The sequence below is a fragment of the Lissotriton helveticus genome, chromosome 7, assembly GCF_964261635.1.
Source record: "Lissotriton helveticus chromosome 7, aLisHel1.1, whole genome shotgun sequence".
NCBI classification, from domain to species: domain Eukaryota; kingdom Metazoa; phylum Chordata; class Amphibia; order Caudata; family Salamandridae; genus Lissotriton; species Lissotriton helveticus.
Window position 1 is genome coordinate 1,947,946,417 of NC_136068.1, and position 16,564 is coordinate 1,947,962,980.

Below are 16,564 nucleotides of genomic sequence, written 5' to 3' on the forward strand. Positions count from 1 at the left end.
CTATAGGCGCACTCCGAGCGCTCTCCGGTACGCGTACCGGGGAGCGCACCTGGAGCGCTACGGTAGTGTGCGAGCGGAAAGCTGATTGGCTGTCGGATGTCTGTCAACATTCTAAACAGTCCGGAGAGTCTGCCACCTTGTGTCTCTGTAGAATCGAGACACAAGAGGTGAAAATAAAAAGGGGGAAATGATTAAAAGGGGGCAGGGTAGACACCCCTGACCCCCTAGGTTTTCTGAGGGTGGCCTAGAAGGACCCTGAAGAGCAAAAAAACTTTTTTTTTTTTTTTACATTTTCACGGGTAAGCGCTGGGTGCGTTCCCATGTACGCTCACCGGTACGCGCACCCTGAGCGCACCACGAGGAAAAACAGTGTAAAAAATTAGAGTAAAAAAATAATTTAGAGTGCTTAGAGGTAGGGTAGTTCTGAACAGAGCTGTTGTGTTATGTGGGTGTTTTTTGTACCTACAAGTAGGTACCAATGCAGAGTCTCAAATTCAAGAGGAAGACTCTATTCCCCTCATCTGTAAAATGTACACCATCTCTCCTATAGATGCCTTGCATGTTGTAACGCAAGTTGTTGTGGTAAATGGACCCCATACCATAGTCTCTGAGGAAAGCAGAAACAGTTTTATTCACATGTTTCCTTGCTTTCTCAATCTGTGGACAAAAATCGGTTGGACCAGTTCCATTTTTGCCTTTAGCATATATTAGAATATACAAAGGCAGTTTTTGGAAAAAGTGTCATCAATTGCCCAAAGATGTCCCTTAAAAGCATTTCCAGACCTATCCCAGTCAAAGTGCCCAAGTCATTGCCACCACAGTGCACAATTATGAGGTCAGGGTGTTGTAGATGCATAAAGGATTTTATCAATGGTATCAATTGGTAACTTCTTAATCCTCTCTGTCCAATCCACACAATGTCCACATTTGGTAAATCAAGGTTGTAAATACCTCTGTTACTTGCACATTTTTCACTCCAGTAGACAAAGCTATGACCCACAAACCAGACTTTTGCCATCTTGAAGGTAGATGTGCTTCTATTCAGATGAGGTGTGGAAATTAAATGGCAGTTTGAAAGTAGAAATGATGAAAAAAAGTGGTTGAGATTTAGTGCACTTGAAAAACAAGAAATGATTGGTGCTTTCTTAAAATTCACCACTGAAAATTAGGGTGCATGCTTTTTTTAAAGAAGTCATTTTAATGGTTGAGAAAAGATCATTTAAAGAAACATTGCACATGATTAGCTAGTACATTGAGAGGTCGAACACACCTTGCTTTATTCTATTGGCTTTTTCTACTTTCTCTATGTAATCTTTCGCACTTTTTAATATTGTTTTTCCTTTATTTTAGCCCCTGCCGTTGTCTCTATTCTCTTTCATTCTCTTCCCCTCGTGTTTATTTCATTGATTCCATATGCTTTTTACAATGTATATTAATTGCTGGTTACTTTCGATCCTGAGGGCCGGGCATTGCTTCACTTCAACAGCTCGGCCGGGCTTGGCTCCGCCGAGCACTCCTTTGACAGCACCTGTGGGCCGGGCTTTGCTCCGCTCGTTCCTTCGGCCGGGCTTGGCTCCGCCGGGCCCCTTGCACTCCCTGTGACTACACCTCCCAGCAGCCCCACCAGTGGCCAGGACGCCACGGACGTCACATGCAAGCGCCAGGAGGCGCATAAAGGCTCCCTTGGTGCTGAGTCCGGGGGGAACTTCACTTCCTGCTTACTTTTGCTCCTAAGGGCCAGGCATTGCTTCGCTTTAACAGCTCGGCTGGGCTTGGCTCCGCCCAGCACTCCTGTGACAGCACCTGTGGGCCGGGCTTTGCTCCGCTCGTTCCTTCGGCCGGGCTTGGCTCCGCCGGGCCCCTTTCACTCCCTGTGACTATACCTCCCAGCAGCCCCACCAGTGGCCAGGATGCCGCGGACGTCACATGCAAGAGCCAGGAGGCGCATAAAGGCTCCCTTGGTGCTGAGTCCAGGGGGAACTTCACTTTCTGCTTACTTTCGCTCCTGAGGGCCGGGCATTGCTTCGCTTAAACAGCTCGGCTAGGCTTGGCTCCGCCGAGCACTCCTGTGACAGCACCTGTGGGCCGGGCTTTGCTCCGCTCGTTCCTTCGGCCGGGCTTGGCTCTGCCGGGCCCCTTGCACTCCCTGTGACTACACCTCCCAGCAGCCCCACCAGTGGCCAGGACGCCACGGACGTCACATGCAAGCGCCAGGAGGCGCATAAAGGCTCCCTTGGTGCTGAGTCCGGGGGGAACTTCACTTCCTGCTTACTTTTGCTCCTAAGGGCCAGGCATTGCTTCGCTTTAACAGCTCGGCTGGGCTTGGCTCCGCCGAGCACTCCTGTGACAGCACCTGTGGGCCGGGCTTTGCTCCGCTCGTTCCTTCGGCCGGGCTTGGCTCTGCCGGGCCCCTTGCACTCCCTGTGACTACACCTCCCAGCAGCCCCACCAGTGGCCAGGACGCCACGGACGTCACATGCAAGCGCCAGGAGGCGCATAAAGGCTCCCTTGGTGCTGAGTCCAGGGGGAACTTCACTTGCTGCTTACTTTCGCTCCTGAGGGCCGGGCATTGCTTCGCTTAAACAGCTCGGCTAGGCTTGGCTCCGCCGAGCACTCCTGTGACAGCACCTGTGGGCCGGGCTTTGCTCCGCTCGTTCCTTCGGCCGGGCTTGGCTCCGCCGGGCCCCTTGCACTCCCTGTGACTACACCTCCCAGCAGCCCCACCAGTGGCCAGGACGCCGAGGACGTCACATGCAAGCGCCAGGAGGCACATAAAGGCTCCCTTGGTCCCTCGTCCCGCGGGACGCGCGCGGGAGCGTGCCGGGAGAAGCCCAGGACAAGGGCGGGGCCATCTGTGGCCATCAGGGGCCAGAAAGGGCCGGGACGGGCCATCCCCCTAACATCTACCCCGGACTAAGGTACTGTCAGTAATTGTTTCACCTATTCAACCAACATGGGGAAAAAGAGTACTGTGATGAGCAAACATAATGGAGGAGGTGGAGCAACACTGGACTCTTATCTGGTAAAAGTAACCAGTCTGGTGAATGAGGAAATAGAAAGAACTGAGAGAAGGCTTTCACTGGACCTAGGCCGCACAATTACAGCTATGATACATAATTTCCCTGAAACTCAGATTGAATCTCCAGGTATTCCTCTGGACTTACTAGATCATGCCGACTCACCCTCTGTTTTAAAAAATAGTCATGACCAGTCCCTAAATGCCTCTCCTGTGGGGGTGGTTGAAAAAATGTCATCTTGCATTTCCTCGCCACCAACCCCGGTTGCGAGACGATGCACCAGGGCTGGGGGGCTGGTACCGCCAGGAAAGGCAAAACAAAAGGGAAAGAGGCATGTTATAGCTAGAGCAAAACCATCTAAACCCTCACTCTCGATTTCCCAATCTACACCAGAGCATCTAGCTAACACTATATGGGTTAAACTTAAAGATAAGTTAGATCATATTCTAAACCCCATCATTTCACGGTTGTTGAAAATTAAAGAAAGCATAATTGCCATAGAGCGAAGAGGAGGTCTGGCAGCTCAGCCGAACACTCCCACAGTAGGATCAGTACCGCATCAGGTACAGGGAACCCAGATAGCTAGCTCAAAGGGGCAGATAGACGTACTCCCTTCATCGAGAGACAATACAGTAATGGAGGGAATAGGACTAAGTAACCAAAACCCTGTGAGCATAGATGCAGGAAATAACGCAAGTGGAACTGCAACTCGGGTTATAGCGCCCTCAGATACCATCGTAGTAACCAATGATGGAGGTGACACCACCGGTTTGCATGTTACTCCCCCCTATGTGAGAGAGTCATTTCAATGTATTCAAGAAGCATTACCTCTAGTGCTTGTTTTAGCTAATGCTCCCCACCTAGGAAGTGATCAGGTAGAAACTACAGCCTCCTTAATTGATAAGGCCCCATATTGGTTGACTAATAACATGAGGATATCCCCCAGGGGAAAACAACAACCGGCGAGGGAAATCATAATGGCCAAAAGGGCATCATGGCTTGGGGATCACTGGAAAAAATACAAGGGTGACTGCATAGCAGTGAACTTCTCGAGTCCCCAGGCTTTGAAAGAAGTATTGGCTAACCTACTTCCCCCCCAACTAAGGAACTCACAAGTCATTCCTTTAACATTAGAGTTCTTTTATGACAGAAGTTGGTGGGTTACAAATTTAACAAGATCTGGGCCTAGTAATCGCCATCCAATAAGGAGGTTTGAGAGAGTAAATCAACCAAGGATGGGAGGTATCCATATGATAAATCGCTATAAGGCTTTGACGGACCTGGAGGAATGTGATTGACTGTGTGGGGTTCATACCCACCGCCCGGGAGGAATAACCCTTCATAGTAGATTGTACGATACACAGGATCAGGGCAGGGTAACTATTAGTAAAGAACAGCAATCATTGATAAATTGGCCAGATTTTTTGGAAGTAACCGGAGGGTCTCCCCATGCTAGTACTTGTCCGCCTGTCAAAAGATTGTATTCAACTAGGGAGAGTGTTTCTCGCATCACAGTCAGTGATATATGCTAGAGGGGCGATCCCCGGGGAGGACAGACTTGGCACCTGACCACCCGGTGACCCACCTCTCCTAGGAACACAGCCGAGCACTGGCGGGAGATCCTCAGGGAGAGGACCTCAAATCTAGGATTGTACGCGCTGCACTAGCACCACTCGACAAAGGGACACCACACCGTAGGATAAAGAGAATGTAGTCTTTATATCTTCAAGTAAAATGGATCTTTATGATCCGCAGATTCTTATGTACAGGCGAGCAAGGGCTCAAAGAGTCTCGGTAGGGGTAGGGTAGTGGGACAGTCTCAAGGTTCAAAGTCACTTGCGGTTGCGTATCCGGTGCACAGCTCTCAATCCTCGAGCCGGGGGATACGGGGTGATCTTGGGTCCAGCCGGACCAGGACAGTCTCTGAGCCGCGATCAAATCAGAAGGGCTCGAGCAAGGAGGTCACAGTTCTTACGGTCTTAGGGAGCCGCAAACGAATCAGCAGGGCTCAAGAGTCTCACGGTTACTGGGGAGCCGCGACAGCGTCAGCAGGGCTCAGGTGGACTTGGGCAGAAGTCCTTCTCTGCCAGGTAGGAGCCGCGTCAGCGTCAGCAGGGCTCAGGTGGTCTTGGGCAGAAGTCCTTCTCTGCCAGGTAGGAGCAACGGCAGCATAAGCAGGGCTCAGGTGGTTCTCGAGTAGAAGTCCTTCTCTGCTCGGTAGGAGCCGTGACGAGGTCAGCAGGGCTCACGTAGTCCAGGATACAGCTAACTTGATCATTCCAGAGCAACCCTTGATATAGGACTCCTCGCCTTTGATGTCCGGAGTCCTCGCAGGCAGGGGTCTTAGCACCTGGGAGCCGGTTGTTGGGGGGTTCCGCCTCGGTGGCTCCTTTCATCCTTTCAGGGTGGGTCTGGAGGGATCCCAGACACTCAGCAGGCCTGGAGCCAGCCCTCAGGGAGGCCGGATGGGTGATTGAAACTCATCTCTCGAGGGGAGGTGGGAGGTGTGATCGAGCTACTCCTCCCTCTCTCGCTCACGGGGAGCGCTCTACCCCCTGGCCGGGTATGGCGCCGAAGGCTGAGGTCGGACTGGGGCCGGGGCGGCCATCTTAGGTGCAGGGACATGGGCATCGGCCTCGGGTACCAGGGAAAATGGAGGGAGAGGACGGGGAAGCCCAGTGTTGGGGATGTGGGTCATGGAGGGAATGGTTGGGTGAATCAGGGCCCTGGGGGGCTGCACGGGTCAGGGGGAATTACTACGGGTCAATGAGGACCACGCCACGAGGCCGGGTCCAACAATATATCTGTGCCCCCCCTATCCTAGACCACTAGAGAAAGTAATCGAGGTAGTGGGTGGTGAGTCAGAAGTGAAGTGTTGTTTAGCTCCTAACATCATGCTCCAAAATGAGGAAAGACTGTCCCTGCTTTCATGGAATTTAGCGGGAATTGGAAACAAGATAATCTCTCCCGATTGGGGCAAGTTAATAGATGACCATGATATTATCCTTTTTGAGGAAACATGGTCAATCACTCCTGTCTTTCGCCTGGGGTTGCCCCTGCATTAAAAAAATCTAAAGGCAGGCCTATAGGTGGACTCATCATTTGGGTGCACCAGAATATGAGGTGTAAAGCACATCAATTATCAGTCTCATCGCATGACTTCATGACACTTATTTTGAATTGGCCAAACGGCTTTAGGGTGGCACTCTCAAATGTCTACGCCAGGGGGCAAACAGGAGGTCAAAAATCTGAAGTAATAGACCTTTTCGATTCTCAGCTCGAAGCCCTACCAGAGCAACTAATATCTATAACGGGTGGTGATTTTAATACAACATTCGAACCACTTGGTTATGAAGATCAGATCCTTACTGCAGACGAGGATAGCAGATGGGGAATTCCCCAACTGGAAGGGCCCAATGTCAAGAAATGGACAGCTGCAGCAATACAATTAAAGGGTATGTGCCTAGGTAGAGGGCTTAGAGCAGCTAGTGGACATGCGAGCTTGGCACTATTTGGTAGATATGGTCATTAAATCTAGGCCGGAAAGTGGCCATAATCCCCTTTGTGCCACATTTCAAATTCATGAGAGGATTAGAGAGGATACCCCAAGGGGGGGATAGAGACACTAGAAATAGCCCCCTCAAACAACATGCGTCATAATAAATGGGGTAAATTTATTGAGAATACTACGAAATTAGAGGCACTTAAATCTGAGGTGGTGAGTGAGCTAGCCCTCTTGACATCACAAATCTGCAGTCTGGACTTCCCTAAAATTATGCTGGAGACACATTCAAAGCTCTTCTCCAGATTAAAAGTCTTCTTTAGTAAAACCGTAAAAATGGTTAAGGGAGAGAACAAGTTGTACACGGCCAATTGGTACAACGAAGCATTATAAAATGGGATAGGGGAGGAATAGCTGAACCCCCGCAAAATAATGTTGCTAAAACTGAGTGGGTGGACTTCTTCAAACCTCAGTATGCCCGTAGTGAAATGAAAGGAGTACCTCTGCCGACACCACCCACTGTTTATTGTTCCCAGCTTTTCACCCTAAAGGACGTGAGTACAGCGCTAGACTGTGTATCAAAAGGAAGAGCCCCGGGCATGGATGGCATCCCTGCCGACGTCTTTTTAAGCGACAGGTTGACTTGGTGTCAATACTTTTTATTACTAGCTAATGCAGCGGCAATGGGTGCTCCTATTCCTTCCTCTTGGAAAGGAGCTGAAAATATACCAGTCTACAAAAAGGGTGATAAATCCCTCCCAAGTAACTATAGACCAATCAGTCTAATAGACTCAGCCCAAAAACTTATTGGTCGATTAGTTCAAAATAAAATACAAACATGGGTAGAGGAACACAATGTTTTATCCCCATTCCAAGCTGGCTTCCGTCCCAGCACCAGCTCTGTAGATCATTTTTTTTACTTTATTGCATTATATTGGAGGAATGTTGTTTTATCTAAAGGGTCACTTATGCAGTTTTTTTTTTTACCTTAAATCAGCTTTTGATTTAGTTCCCCGTCTTATGTTGTGGAAGGTCTTGGCTGATCAAGGAATGCCCCCTGAGCTGTTGACTCTTGTAGTCCGGTTGCACGAAAACAATTTCGCAAGAATCAGGTGGGGAGGCCAGGGTGGGATCACTGACGCATTCCCTGTCGAGCGAGGTGTTCGGCAGGGATGCGTCTTGGCCCCCACACTATTTTTACTATACATTAATGGCATAGTGGACCACCTTAGCGGATCTCCCACAGATGCGCCTGTCTTAGCGGGGACCCGGGTCCCAGTACTAATGTATGCGGACGATACGCTGATCATCTCGCGCACTCCAAGTGGGTTGCAGAAGGCTGTTAATATCTTTGGGGCATTCTGTGAATCACGTGGACTTGATATTAACACCTCTAAAACAAAATTCATGTCTTTGAACTCACAGAAAAAATTTAAAGGTAAAATTATCCTTAATAACATCCCCGTAGAGAAAGGGGATGTTTTTACCTATCTGGGCATCTCAGTGCAGAGTAATATGGGGTGGAAATGCCATACAGACATGGCCACCCTGAAATTTCATCAACTTGCGGGAGCCCTTGCACCCAAACATAACACTTCCTTTACTAAGCCCATCACACCTGTCTTGGAGATCTACCAAACAAAAGTATTAAGCGCCACCTTGTACGGAGCAGAGCTCTGGGGATTTTCTAACTTAACCCAATTAGCAATATCAGAGAGGAAATTCTTACGAGGGTTGGTTGGCGCTTTACAAAGTACACCCATAGTCCCGCTGCTGTTTGATTTAGGCAGGCAAAATGTGGTCGATATAGCGAGACTGAGGCCACTATTGTATTGGAGGCGTATCTGCACCACCCCAGAATTGGCTCATTATGCAACAGCTTTGAGAGATGTAATAAGACTGGGCCCGATTCACAGAATGAACTTAAGACTAAATCCTAAACTTACTACTATTTGGTATTCACAGAATGCACTTACTACTTTCGGGATTCACAGAGTGAACTTACTACTTTCGGGATTCACAGAATAAACTTACTACTTTCGGTATTCACAGAATAGATTTAAGACTACTAACTCTAAGTCCGAAATCGGGGAGTAAATTCCGGCCCGGAGGCGGAGCTTACGGCCCGGAGGCGGAGCTTACGGCCCGGAGGCGGAGCTTGCAGCTTGGAGGCGGAGATTCCGGCACGGAGGTGGGGATTTTTGCCATGCTGAAATGTCCAACTCGGGGCCGCAAGCTCCGCCTCCGGGCCGTAAGCTCCGCCTCCGGGCCGTAAGCTCCGCCTCCGGCCCGGAATTTACTCCCCGATTTCGGACTTAGAGTTAGTAGTCTTAAATCTATTCTGTGAATACCGAAAGTAGTAAGTTTATTCTGTGAATCCCGAAAGTAGTAAGTTCACTCTGTGAATCCCGAAAGTAGTAAGTGCATTCTGTGAATACCAAATAGTAGTAAGTTTAGGATTTAGTCTTAACTTCATTCTGTGAATCGGGCCCGCAGACAGATTCCATGTAATCCAATGGCTTAATGAATTAAGAATACTTTTAAAAGATATGGATCTTATCCAGCTATGGGAAACTTCTGATATGATAACATTCCCATCAAAAAAGCTTTTGAAAGAAAAATGTTGGGTAATGGTTAGTGAGAGAGTCCTTATGGGTAGCATCAGCACCAACCTAACTGGCCGCTTCCTTGATTTGAAATCACGTCCCCACTGTGAGGCATTCTGGGATATTATTGAAAGGCCCCAAGACCGTAAATTATATTTCCAATTTAGGACCAGTACACTTACAGTAAAAGCTTTGAGCTCTAAATGGGCATCACAAGGTAGTTATAAATGTCATAACTGTAAGTATAAGGTTGAGACCATAGCACATATATTTTTTGAATGCCCTCTTTATTGTGCTCCGCGCCGTAAATAGTTAAAACCCATTTGTTTAAATTTGGGCACACGGAAGTATAAAGATGCCCTAAGAATACTAGAGACTGACTGTTCACCCTGTATAGCTGTAGCAACTGCAACATTTTTAAAATGGGCTTGGATAATACGCACTCGCACTTTTTTGCCTCATGCTGCTAGCTAGTAACTATTTGTGCTTTATATGAAACCTCTTTTTAATAATGTAGTAATTTTTAAATCACTGTTAAATGATTTATATGTAAACAAGATATTCGTATTTCAAAAAGACAGATATAAGGTATTTAATAATTGTTTTACTACGGGATGTCTATGTATTATTTATAGTGTAATGATAGTGATGTCTGCGTGTTGCTTTTATGACAAACTGTCGAATAAAGTTTTTGAAATCGAAAAATCGTTATTTATATCACATTCCATTCTTTTTATTTATTTCTATTTCTGTCTGTCTCTGGTTGTGTTGCAACATTAGACAAGCTCCAGTTGAATCATGTCTCCCTGTCTCCCTGGGAACAGTGATTGGCTGCTTCTGCCTGACCCTGCCTGGACAGAGATTCATTGCTGATAAGTGCTGAAGAGCAGGGGATACACGGTCCTGTGGGGATACCAGATCTCACACAGCCCTGGCCTGACCCTGCCTGGACAGAGATTCATTGCTGATAAGTGCTGAAGAGCAGGGGATACACGGTCCTGTGGGGATACCAGATCTCACACAGCCCTGGCCTGACCCTGCCTGACCCTGCCTGGTGCTGAAGAGCAGGGGATACATGGTCCTGTGGGGATACCAGATCTCACACAGCCCTGGCCTGACCCTGCCTGACCCTGCCTGGTGCTGAAGAGCAGGGGATACACGGTCCTGTGGGGATACCAGATCTCACACAGCCCTGGCCTGACCCTGCCTGACCCTGCCTGGTGCTGAAGAGCAGGGGATACACGGTCCTGTGGGGATACCAGATCTCACACAGCCCTGGCCTGACCCTGCCTGGACAGAGATTCATTGCTGATAAGTGCTGAAGAGCAGGGGATACACGGTCCTGTGGGGATACCAGATCTCACACATCCCTGGCCTGACCCTGCCTGGACAGAGATTCATTGCTGATAAGTGCTGAAGAGCAGGGGATACACGGTCCTGTGGGGATACCAGATCTCACACAGCCCTGGCCTGACCCTGCCTGACCCTGCCTGGTGCTGAAGAGCAGGGGATACACGGTCCTGTGGGGATACCAGATCTCACACAGCCCTGGCCTGACCCTGCCTGGACAGAGATTCATTGCTGATAAGTGCTGAAGAGCAGGGGATACACGGTCCTGTGGGGATACCAGATCTCACACAGCCCTGGCCTGACCCTGCCTGGACAGAGATTCATTGCTGATAAGTGCTGAAGAGCAGGGGATACACGGTCCTGTGGGGATACCAGATCTCACACAGCCCTGGCCTGACCCTGCCTGGACAGAGATTCATTGCTGATAAGTGCTGAAGAGCAGGGGATACACGGTCCTGTGGGGATACCAGATCTCACACAGCCCTGGCCTGACCCTGCCTGACCCTGCCTGGTGCTGAAGAGCAGGGGATACACGGTCCTGTGGGGATACCAGATCTCACACAGCCCTGGCCTGACCCTGCCTGACCCTGCCTGGTGCTGAAGAGCAGGGGATACACGGTCCTGTGGGGATACCAGATCTCACACATCCCTGGCCTGACCCTGCCTGACCCTGCCTGGTGCTGAAGAGCATGGGATACACGGTCCTGTGGGGATACCAGATCTCACACAGCCCTGGCCTGACCCTGCCTGGACAGAGATTCATTGCTGATAAGTGCTGAAGAGCAGGGGATACACGGTCCTGTGGGGATACCAGATCTCACACAGCCCTGGCCTGACCCTGCCTGACCCTGCCTGGTGCTGAAGAGCAGGGGATACACGGTCCTGTGGGGATACCAGATCTCACACAGCCCTGGCCTGACCCTGCCTGACCCTGCCTGGTGCTGAAGAGCAGGGGATACACGGTCCTGTGGGGATACCAGATCTCACACAGCCCTGGCCTGACCCTGCCTGACCCTGCCTGGTGCTGAAGAGCAGGGGATACACGGTCCTGTGGGGATACCAGATCTCACACAGCCCTGGCCTGACCCTGCAGCCCTGGGAGCTCGTGGTTATTATCAGTCAAAGACAGGGGTCGTAAAGTGCTCTCTGCAGAGAGATGAGCTGAGGTGACGTCACGCCTTCAGTCCTGTTTGTTAATTATTCTGCTTGTTAATGAGTCTGGTTTGATTATCTGAGTTTCCATTTACTGCTCACACCAGGGACAAAGAAGCAGCGCCTCATATTATGTTTTAATGAAGAGCCCTGGGGGTTCCTCCAGGGCGTCTGTGAGTCCTCAGGACTTGCTGCAGCGACAATCACTTCTTTCTGCTCATTAGCCAAGGCTTACTTTACCCCTGAGCCTGAGGTGCCCCTGGGGCTCCCGTGTTTACTGAGGAACACCAGAGCAAGGCACAACCTGACCTTAAATGACTCTATCTCTATCACAGAGCACCTCCTGTGACCCCTGTCTCTCACAGTGCAGCTCCTGTGACCCCTGGCTCTCACAGAGCACCTCCTGTGACCCCTGTCTCTCACAGTGCAGCTCCTGTGACCCCTGTCTCTCGCGGAGCACCTCCTGTGACCCCTGTCTCTCACAGAGCACCTCCTGTGACCCCTGTCTCTCACAGAGCACCTCCTGTGACCCCTGTCTCTCACAGAGCACCTCCTATGACCCCTGTATCTTGTAGAGCACCTCAGGTGACCCCTGTCTCTCACAGAGCACCTCCTGTGACCCCTGTCTCTCACAGAGCAGCTCCTGTGACCCCTGTGCTCTCCATGCCACTGGAGTCAAGCTATCCTGGCTGATGACGGCTGAAAGCCCAGAACCGGTCCTAGGATGCTTGATTCCGGTCCAGGGAAGACATGGCTTGGCAGTTCGGGCTGGACTGTTCCCATGAGGCACAGGGTCAAGACTGATTTGCATATGGCCATGTCTGAACTGGGTGGCTTGGTGAGCAAAATGACGATGGATTAAACCCAGATCTGTGACTGGGGGTGAATGTTTTGCCATTGTGCAACCTTCCGCCCATCGTCTTGTGTGTTTTGCTGTTCACCCTACGTGGGATGGGTATGCCCAGACGTGGGTCCCTTGCTCACTACGCCACTGGAGTCAAGCTATCCTGGCTGAAGATGGCTGATAGCCTGAAACCGGTCCTGGGAAGCTTGTTTCCGGTCCAGGGAAGACATGGCTTGGCAGTTCTGGCTGGACTGTTCCTATGAGGCACAGGGTCAAGACTGATTTGCATATGGTAAATAAAACCTCAACGGTAAGGGTTATGCGATGTATGCACCAGGAGAAATAATTCCGGCGCTCTTCTCCCTAGCTCTTCTTCCTATGGTCTACCGTCAAGGCCACACCGTTCCGAAAACATTAAGATGAGTGGAAAGAGCATCAAATTCACAATAAATTCCTCAGTCCAGTACTGTAGCCCATGATTCTTATCTGTTCTAAGTTGTGAATCTTCACGCACAAGGAAGTATTGATGTGGATGGAATTTATATTGTAATTTGCATTGGATTGGACATTTTTACTGATTTTGGAAAAGATTTTGAACAATAAAAATCATGGACTAGAGTACTGGACTGAGGAATTTATTGTGAATTTGACGCTCCTTCCACTCATCTTCATGAATTGCATGTGGCTGGGTTCAAACTGGAATGGCACGGTGAAAAAAAGCTATGGATTTAGGCCCAGATCTCTGTTCTGGGGTGAATGTATGACATTGTTCTGCATTCTGTCCATCAATAGTTCTTTTTGCATTTGTCACCCCCAGCGGTACGGGTATGCTCAGACGTGAGTCCCGTGCTCTCCATGCCACTGGAATCAAGCTATCCTGGCTGAAGAGGGGGAAAACCCTGAAACCCGTACTAGGATGCTTGTTTCCAGCCCAGGGAGGACCTGGCTTGGCAGTTTGGGCTGGACTGCTCCCATGAGGCACAGGGTCAAGACTGATTTCCATATGGCTGGGTTCAGACCCAGTACTACCTCGCATTACTCCTGAGGCGGAATCCGGGAGCTTTTGATCTCTTTTGCACGATTTAAAAAAAACATTGTATATTTTATTATTTAGTGTGTGTATTTTCCACCAGTATTCCCTCAGCAGACCTTAATTTTAATTAGCGCCGCATTTTGTTACTATTCTGCCTTACTCAGCCGAATAGGCGCTGAGTTGTTCTTTCCACACGGAGGCGGCCGGCAACACATAGCAGCCATCATGGGAGGCAGGCAGGTTGGCGGACTAGGCTTTGGGGCTAAGCTGTGGGACACGCGTTCAGAACGCATAAATTAAGCACCCTTGAGGGCTCGCGTTGGACCCAGTACTACCTCGCACTACTCCTGAGGCGGAAGCCGGGAGCTTTTGATCTCTTTAGCACGATTTAAAAAAAACACTGTATATTTTATTATTTACTGTGTGTATTTTCCACCAGTATTCCCTCAGCAGACTTTAATTTTAATTTGCGCCTCATTTTGTTACCATTCTCCCTTACTCAGCCGAATAGGCACTGAGTTGTTCTTTCCACACAGAGGCGGCCGGCAACACATAACGGCCATCTTGGGAGGCAGGCATGTTGGCGGACTAGGCTTTGGGGCTAAGCTGTGGGACACGCGTTCAGAACGCATAAATTAATACGGTCATGCCTCCGCGCAGCGGACGCGATCAGCAGGTGCGCCTCTTTTGCGCCAAAGGAGCGCCTAAGGAAAGCCCGTCTGTGCCCGTCCGTGACAGGACGGGTCCAGGGGCCAGTACTTTTGGACCCTGTACAGCAGGTATACTTAATTATAGTGGGGAACAGTTTTGGAAACTGCGAAGAGACCTTACGGCCCTCTGCCCCAATCTATATCGCCAGAGGAACCATGGACCCCCTGCTCTCATTGTAAAATTGGCAGTGGGCCCTCAGAAACCCCTCACTCTAATAATGAAGAAGTCAAATCTTACTCCCTATCGCTTCTTAATTGACTATCTCTTCCAAAACATGCGCACGAAATTCGCCTGTTGTTGGAGGAGCGAAAGCTCAATATCCTCTTTCTAACTGAAACTTGGTTGACGGAGGCCACAGACCCAGATTTAGCCCTGCCCCCTAGTTATTCAATCAGCAGGTGTGACCGTCAATCTGAATGGGGAGGAGGGGTTGCAATTATTTACCGCAACACATTTGGGTGCCGAACATCTGAGAGCCCTCTAGCAGAATGTGAGAGTATGGCGTTTTCCATCTTTTTTTCTCCCACCTGCACCTTCTCGTGGATCTTGGTTTACCGCCCTCCCGGAGCACACAATTACTTCTGTAACAATCTTCATGATAGGATTACTCACATCTCTAGTAGTTCCCCCAATTTCTCCATTTTGGGTGATTTTAACATACACCTTGACGAACTGGAGGCCCCCCCTCGCAAGATCTGATGGAAGAATTAGGGATGTTACAACTCAAACAAATTGTATCTGGACCTACTCACTCAGCTGGACACATGATCGACCATTTTTTCACCAACCTAGATAATATTCGCTGGAAGGAGTCACTTTTTGTCCCGTGGTCAGACCATGCTTTGGTATTATTTACGTGGACACCTCTTGACCAAAATCATCCGGTCAGACTATCTAGGAAGTTGAGTCGGATTTGGTCCAGACTCTCGCTCGACGACTGGGTATCTACCATGAATAAGTCCCCTCCCCTTATGTGTGATAATCCTGTCACAGTCAATGCTGCTTTTAATTGTTGGATAGAGTCCTCATTAGATCTCATCCTGCCTAAAACAGAAGTTTGCCATCGTATTGGCTCCAGTAAAATGCCCTGGTACTCCATTGAATTAAAAAGGCTTAAACAGAGCTGCAAGCGATCCGAAAGGAAATGGAGAAAAAATGTCTCAATTGATAATAAAAAAGAATACAGATCGGCAATCAGGACTTACAAAAACCAATTAAAAATTGCACAATCCTCGTATTATCAAGCTAAGATTGCTGCTGCCGCCAATTCCCCATGGGAATTTTTTTTAATTTTTAAATCCTTGGTCACTCCCCCCTGTCCTTCGAATGAATTCTTGGACCCCCAGAAACGCTGTGATGAACTGGCCAATTTTTTTGCCACAAAGGTGGCAAATATTTACTCAGCCTTCCATTCTATTGACACCTCCTTCCCCCTGACAATGCCTGGACCCCTAGCATTGCTTGAGTCCCTTCCTTTGCTGCATGTAGCTACGGTAGAAAGACTCCTTGGGAATCTTAAATCTGGCTCCCCGTCTGACGCTGCTCCTCCTTCAGTCCTTAAACAGGTTTCTGCAACTGTTGCCCCAGTCATTAGGGACGTTATCAAGTCCTCCTTGGCTGCGGGTCTGGTTCCTCCACTGTGGAAACAGGCCAGAGTCAAGGCACTTTTGAAGAAACCTAGTCTTGACCTGGAAGACTGGTCAAATTATCGACCGATATCTCTGCTGCCGGGACTTGGCAAAATTGCTGAGAAACATGTTACCTCCGCACTATCTTTGTTCCTTGAGAACAATGGAGCTTTGCATCCCACCCAGACGGGATTTAGAAGCAAGCAAGGCACTGAGACCACCTTGGTCACTGTAGTCGAGGAAGCCAGGAAAATTGTGGATGCCGGAGGCTGCGCTGCGGTGGTCCTGTTGGACCTCAGCGCAGCCTTCGACACGGTAAATCACCTACTCATGATACAACGCTTGAGGGAGGTAGGAGTCACAGGGACTGCCCTTAAATGGCTGTGGTCATTTCTTTCAGATAGAACCTTTACAGTCTTTGAAGATGAAGCAAGGTCTAAACAACTTCCCCTGCAATTCGGTGTTCCCCAGGGATCTTCATTGAGCCCTACCATGTTTAATATCTACACGAGGCCTTTGGCTAACGTGGTTCTTCCCTGGGGAGTTCAATTGGTCACCTACGCCAATGATACGCAGTTGGTCGTTTCCATTGCTAGGGCAGAGGCTGCGGATTCAGGGATAAACAAGCTGTCTCCCTGTCTTACTACGGTTCTTGCATTGATGGACTCCTCCTTCCTAAAGCTGAATGGTTCAAAAACTGAAATCATGCTGTTAGGCTACA